This window comes from Cynocephalus volans, chromosome 4 (genome assembly GCF_027409185.1).
Source record: "Cynocephalus volans isolate mCynVol1 chromosome 4, mCynVol1.pri, whole genome shotgun sequence".
NCBI classification, from domain to species: Eukaryota; Metazoa; Chordata; class Mammalia; order Dermoptera; family Cynocephalidae; genus Cynocephalus; species Cynocephalus volans.
In genome coordinates this window covers 66224890-66231400 of record NC_084463.1, presented here as the reverse complement: position 1 = coordinate 66231400, position 6511 = coordinate 66224890, and positions in this window count along the sequence as shown.

Genomic DNA, 6511 nt, shown 5'->3' with positions numbered 1-6511 from the left:
CTCTGCCATCTCATTTCTTCTCTTCTACCTACTAGTTCCTCGAAGACCCTAGCTCAATTAACACTGGTAAAAAAAGGTTATCTACCCTTGCTCTGGTCTTTCATGGTGCCAGGCACATTACAGCACCTAGGTGAGCTCTTGCATATTTACTATTCAGTTTTTCTGATTTTCTGCAAACCAAAACAGTAAATGTTAATCCAGTCTAGTCTCAGTGTCTGTGTGTTTGGAACAGTTCAGTGAGTGATTATCCTCAAGTTCTCCCCTAACTACATTTTCTGGGGAGGAGAGTGGAAAGGCCATGCACTTTAATATAATATTTAGTAAGTATACCGTCCCCTCCCCACCTCAGATTTTATTACTCTGGGAAAAACAAATCTTGATCATGAAAAACGAAAGTAGCCAACTTAATATATCTGGAAGCCTTACATAGATAATATTCCTGACCTAAGAAAGGAATATTTTCTCTACAGCATAAACAAATGAGTTTAATTATGGAATGTATTGAGGACTTAATATTAAGTAATTCATTATTTCAATTGCCTGTACTAAGTATGATGGTTAATTTTATATTTCAATTTGATTTGCCATGGGGTGCCCAAACTAAATATTATTTTTGAGTATGTCCATGAGGGTGTTTCAAGACAAGATTAGCATTTGAATCAGTAGATTCAGTAATATAAGTTGCCTTCCCCTATATGGGTGGGCATCATCCAGTTTATGGAGGGCTTAAATAGAGCAAAAGGCTGAGGAAGGAAGAATTCGCCCCTTCTTTTCCTGCCTTCCAGGTGGACTGGGACATTCACCTCATCTTCTGTTCTTACACTGGGATTTACACTACCTGCTTCCCTGCGTGTCAGCCCTTCCTATTCAGACTAAGTTTCATGACTGGCATTTTCCAGGGCCTCCAGCTTGCAGATGGCAGATCGTGAGACGACTTAGTCTCCATAATGTTGTGAGCCAATTCCTTATTATAAATCATATTATGTATACAAGTATACATAACATATAAAATTATAAAATCTCTCAGTGCTGTTTCTCTGGAGAAACTTGACTAATACACTAAGGAAAAGTTGCATTAATAGATGATAGGTTGATACAAAATATACATTAAGGCAAATTAGTATTAGTAAACAGGCACTTTCTTATAATGTTATAATTTATTTTAATGTGTATATTAGCATGATTTTCATGGTTACAAGTTCTCTACTCATTAGTCTAAAAGTCAGTATCAATGCCATTATTTAACATGTGTTTGGAGAATCCAGAACAATTTGAAAAGAGAAAATTGAGATATAAAGATTATAAACATTGCCATTGTTTTCTGAAACTGAGAAAAACACTATGATTCACCAAAATATCTAGGAACAAAGTAAACACTTGGAACAGTAGATATAAAAAGGATACCACTGGGCCAGCCCCGTGGCGCACTCGGGAAAGTGCAGCGCTTGGGAGCGCAGCGGCACTCCTGCCACGGGTTCGGATCCTATATAGGAATGGCCGATGTGCTCACTGGCTGAGCGCGGTGTGGGTGACACCAAGCCAAGGGTTGCAATCCCCCTTACCGGTCACAAAAAGACAAAAAAAAAAAAAAAAAAAAAAAAAAGGATACCACTACTTTTGTTATGAAATATTCACGAGAACGAAGTATGAAAACAGAGGAAAAAGAAAGAGAAGGCAGTAGCTTTAAGAATTTCAAGCACAACAGGTAACGAACATAATTAAAGCAATGCCATACTAGTGAATTTACAGACAGACAAAACAGAGTAGTATACGTATCTATCTCTATATCTTTTTAGTTGTCTTTGTGTCTACCTATGTATTCCTTTATCTATCCTCAATGCTAAGTGTGAGATTCACTTGCCCTGGAGCAATAGGAAGGATTTGGAGCTTCTGCCCAGAATAAATGCAGACACTACAAAAGAGGTAGTACCCAAAGTCATAAAGCACTGATACTACGGAGGAGTTCATTAAATTAGTATAGGTAAGTTTTTTTTAATATTCATTTCTTTGAAGTTAGTGAGAAGTCTCATTGAGAGCTAACACATATATACACATATAGAAATATAGCTGCCTACATGATTCTGCCCACTCCCACTTGTGGGAATAGCCAACTCCTTACTTCAGGGAGTAGAGAAAATTAATCAGGATTCCAGCAATTTTCTCGAGGCACCTACCTTACCTCTCAAATATTCCCCACCCTGGATTCAGTGCAGGAGTTCCAAAGGACAGTTCCACAGAGAAGGGAGGAGTCACAGGCTAATAGGTGTCCTCCTACCACCTCTGGCAGGTAGAAAATCAGGAATGCAAGTTTCTTGCTTCAGGAATATTTGGTTTAATCCAATGTGGCCCCCCCAATCCAATCATCTCATTGTTTATCCAAAGAGCCTTAATTGTGTGAAGTTACTCTGGGGGTGGTATTGGGTGGTGCGGGGGGATAATGGCTCAAACTTATATTCTCTCAGGAGGGCTGCCTCCTCCCATGTTTATGGACCTGATATAGAGAGTACTGCTTCAAGTTCCCTTCTTCCCAACCTGTTCTACTTTGTATGGAAGAGGAGAAGGAAGGAATAAAGCAGGGAAGTAAAAACGGGCAGGAGGAGGTCCTCTCCCTTTCACATGGATGCCCTGGGCTTTTGCTGGAAAGCTCTCTGTTCAACCCTTTGTGCATACACTAAAGCTCAGGTGGAGTCTGAGTCTGAGGTGTCCCCTGAGGAAGATAAGCTGGAGCCTCAGACCCATGATCTTCATCTTCATCCCCACTGCTGGTGTCTGAGGAGTTCGTCCTTTGTCCTCTTTCCCACCTTCCTTCTTATTCTCTTCTGATCCCTATGAGGGATGAGAGTTGACCCAAAAAGTCTCTGATGAATCTGCCCCTGGAGCCTGCACTTCTGTAAGCCCTCCTTGCAGGACTGTGCTGATGGAGACTGCAGATCTGTCCATCCCAACTTGGGGTTCAAGCATCCTGTCTTGGATCTGTTCTTATGCTTAGTAGAAAAAGACACTTTTCATGCAGAATATTCCTCTTGAGACAAACCTCTGAAGCAGAGGTCCAGGTCCACCATGTGCTATTTCTGCAGCTCCTCAAACAGGCTCTTAAAATGTTCCTTCAGGCTCTGTGGGATGCACTGCCCAAGTTTGCTCATCTCCACCATATGCATAAAAGGGTACATAGTTCAACTCTATACTCAGGCACAAATCCTGGTAGGACATGTGGTATCCATTCATGGGGGACTTCTTGGGTTCTCTATGGAATCACATCTTATTGGAAAAGTCATAATTTTCTGAAAAGGACCTTTTGGTTCATACACATTCCTAGAACTTCTGAGCTTTGGTTAAGTGCCTTTTAGGGATAGCATATTCTTAGAGTTCTGGGCTATATCAGGGTGGTCTTCAGTGAGTTGAGCCAGTTTTTCCTCAAACTCCTGTTTCTCCTATAAATCTTGAATATATTTCAGTTTGTATTGGGAACTCTTTGACAGGACTTTGGTCAGCTTGCAGAACTGAGCTCAGAGTACATTTGGGAGTACTGAAAAGTGAGCAGTCAAGGGCTTGCTTCTTAGAGGAGTCCCTGTTTTTCCTCCTTTTTTTTATGAATTATTAATACATTTCTTAGCTTCTAGGACTAATTCTTTTAAAGTGCAGGACTTTCTCAAATTCTGACAAATTTCTAAGCATTTGAATTTTGCCCATTTCTCCAGAAAAGTCTTTAAAAGCTATTTTTTCCCAGTCCAGAACCAACTGGGTTATCTTGAAGTGCTGGTTGTCATCAGATGGCAGGTTATTCTCCATGCATTCTAGTAGCGTCAGGATGTCCTCTTGGGACCAGCGGTTTTGGTTTCTAGGCAAAGCCATTTCCAGGCCTTTGAGCCACTTATAAGCTTCCAGTGATGTAGGGAACTCAGCAGGAGCTCAAACTTCTTCACTCTCAAGACTGAGCAGGTAAATTTTTTGAGATTTCTATAGTACATGTAGTTCTATGTTTCTGAGGAGAAATAAAATGAAAATTACCCATCTTCATTGAGATGAATGAGAAAAATCACACCCCACTTGTGATGTCCCTTGTATAATTAATTTACCTTTAAGAAAAAAAAATTGCTTTATTTCTGAATTTCCATATGCTTCATTTTAAATAGTTAAAATCCTCATCCCCAGCCCACCCAGCCTGTCTTCTGCCAGATCTCACCAGAGCCTATCTGAAACAGAACTGAATAAGACAAATGCCAGGGCACTCACTCAAGAAACTTAAGATAACAAAAAGGTCCTGGGGATGGAAAATGAGAAAAAAATGGCTAAATGGGGAAGGACTTTCACTCTACAGTTCTGAATGTGACCACTTTCTAAGTGCAATCCAAATGACCATGACTGAAGGTGCAGTTGAGAAGCTGGAAACAGAATGAGACAAGTCTAAGAGTTCCTGCTTTTATGGGTGGACTGTGAGCCTGTAGTAAATGACTGACATATAGATTATTCAAGACCCTGTGTACGAGAGTGAAAGCTTTCTGTAGTGATTGATATTTCTTCTTTCAAACAGAAAATATTTAATGAAAACCAAATAAAATTGCAAATGTTCTATAGTTAACTGTTCCTCATGCATAAGCCTCAGTGAAAGTTTTCCCTCCTCCAGAAAATTCCTCCAAAATACCTGTCACTTACTGGATCTTGAACACATGGCAGATCTGATGGCTACAATCTTCTTACCAACCTTGGCTTTTCTAGTATAATATCTCTGGCACATGTTTCCCCAGATCACTCCCCAAATTCTCATAACTCCTTCAATGATATTTTAAAGATAATCTTCTACTCTAAAACAAAGCCTCATATAAGCCAAATTGTGTACAAATAAAACCAGATCTTGCCTGAATAGCAGATGAATAAGAGGAATATAACAAGGAGCCTTCAGGGAGGAAAGAAAAAAAAAAGAAGCAAAAGAAGGGAAAGAAAATATCAGACTTAAGAGCAAAAAGGAAGATGAACTTCTGAAAATGAGCTTCTGAATATCCGAGAAGAGTATTTTTGAGAACTATTTGAAATTTTCAGTAGAGTATGAAAGGATATAGCCTTTGAATGACATTAAAAAATATTCTTCAGAAGAGAAAAGAAGTTCTTTATAATAAAGTCAGAGAAATAATAATGAATGTGCCAGAAAATTATAGATTATAATATTCTGAAAAATTAATTGTATTATTCAAGTCCATATTTGAGGTAGAAACAGGGAATAATAATAGCCCAGATATTATACTTTGATGTGAAAAAGGATTTTGAAGATTATTCCAAAATAAAAATCTTTTAAAAATAAGAGTTACGAAAGAACAAGCCTTTTAAATAAATGAAGTGAGGAGGATTGAAGAGAGAGTGAAATTAAGTTATTGAATTCTTAAACTAATTTGTTTCTGATTTTTTAAAATCAAAGTCCTTAGAAAAATTATAGCAAAATGGAACAGAGAGAATAATTCAGATAAAAGTAACATTTATATGAGAAAGGAAAAAAAGAATTGAAGCCAAGTTGTGTTTGAATCAAACGTATTGTGTTTATGATCACATCTTTCAAATTGCTCAGGGGAAAATGTTCTTTGCTTTAAACCTTCAATATTTTGTAAGTTATTATTAGAAGTATAATAAGATGTATTCTAACTCAGAAATGGGGGGAATTATATAACATTGACATAGATGTGGAATATTTGGATTCTGAATCTAGGTAAGAAAAATCAGTCTTTCCAATTCTAAAGTTTGTGATGATGCATGTAAAGCAATGGAAATGAAAGTACAGTTGTGTTTGTTATGTGGTACTTTTATTAGCTAGGCATTTTTCCTAAATTTCAGTAAGTTGAATAGTGTCCACCCCATTGTTTTGGAATAGAGACTTTGCAGATGAAATAAATTTCAAAATCTCCAGAGGAGATTATCCTGGATGTAGAGTGGGACCTAAATCCTATGAATAGTGCTCTCATAGGATAAAGATGAGGCAAATTTGAGACACAGACACCAGGAAGATGTGAAGACAGAAGCAATATGGAGTTATGCTTCCACAAGCCAATGAAAGCTAGGTGTTGCCAGCAGCCATCTGAAGCAGGATAGAGGTATTGGGTGGATTTTTCCTCACAGACTCCAGAGGGAGCCAACCCTGCTAACACCTTGATTTTTAATTTCAGGACTTGAGAAAAGAGAGAGAATAATTATTTTTAGCCACTCCATTTGTGCTAATTTATTATGGCAGCCTTATCAAAATAATATACAAATGTTTTATACTTATTTTCTCATTTTCCTCCCCCTAATTCTATAAGGTGGGTTTGTTATTATTATCTGTGCAGTATACCAATATTTATGAAGCAAATGTATTTCACAGGGCCTCCAGAGCCCTGCAGTTTCAGGTTTAGCCTAACTTCTTAAAAGTACATATAAAAATGTCAACCTTGCAAAAGACAGGAAAATTTCCCCAGGCTAAAAGTCTCTGTTATAAGATAAAAAAAATTGTAACACAGCAAGGTTGCTGGCTCAAGGACAGACAAGTTAC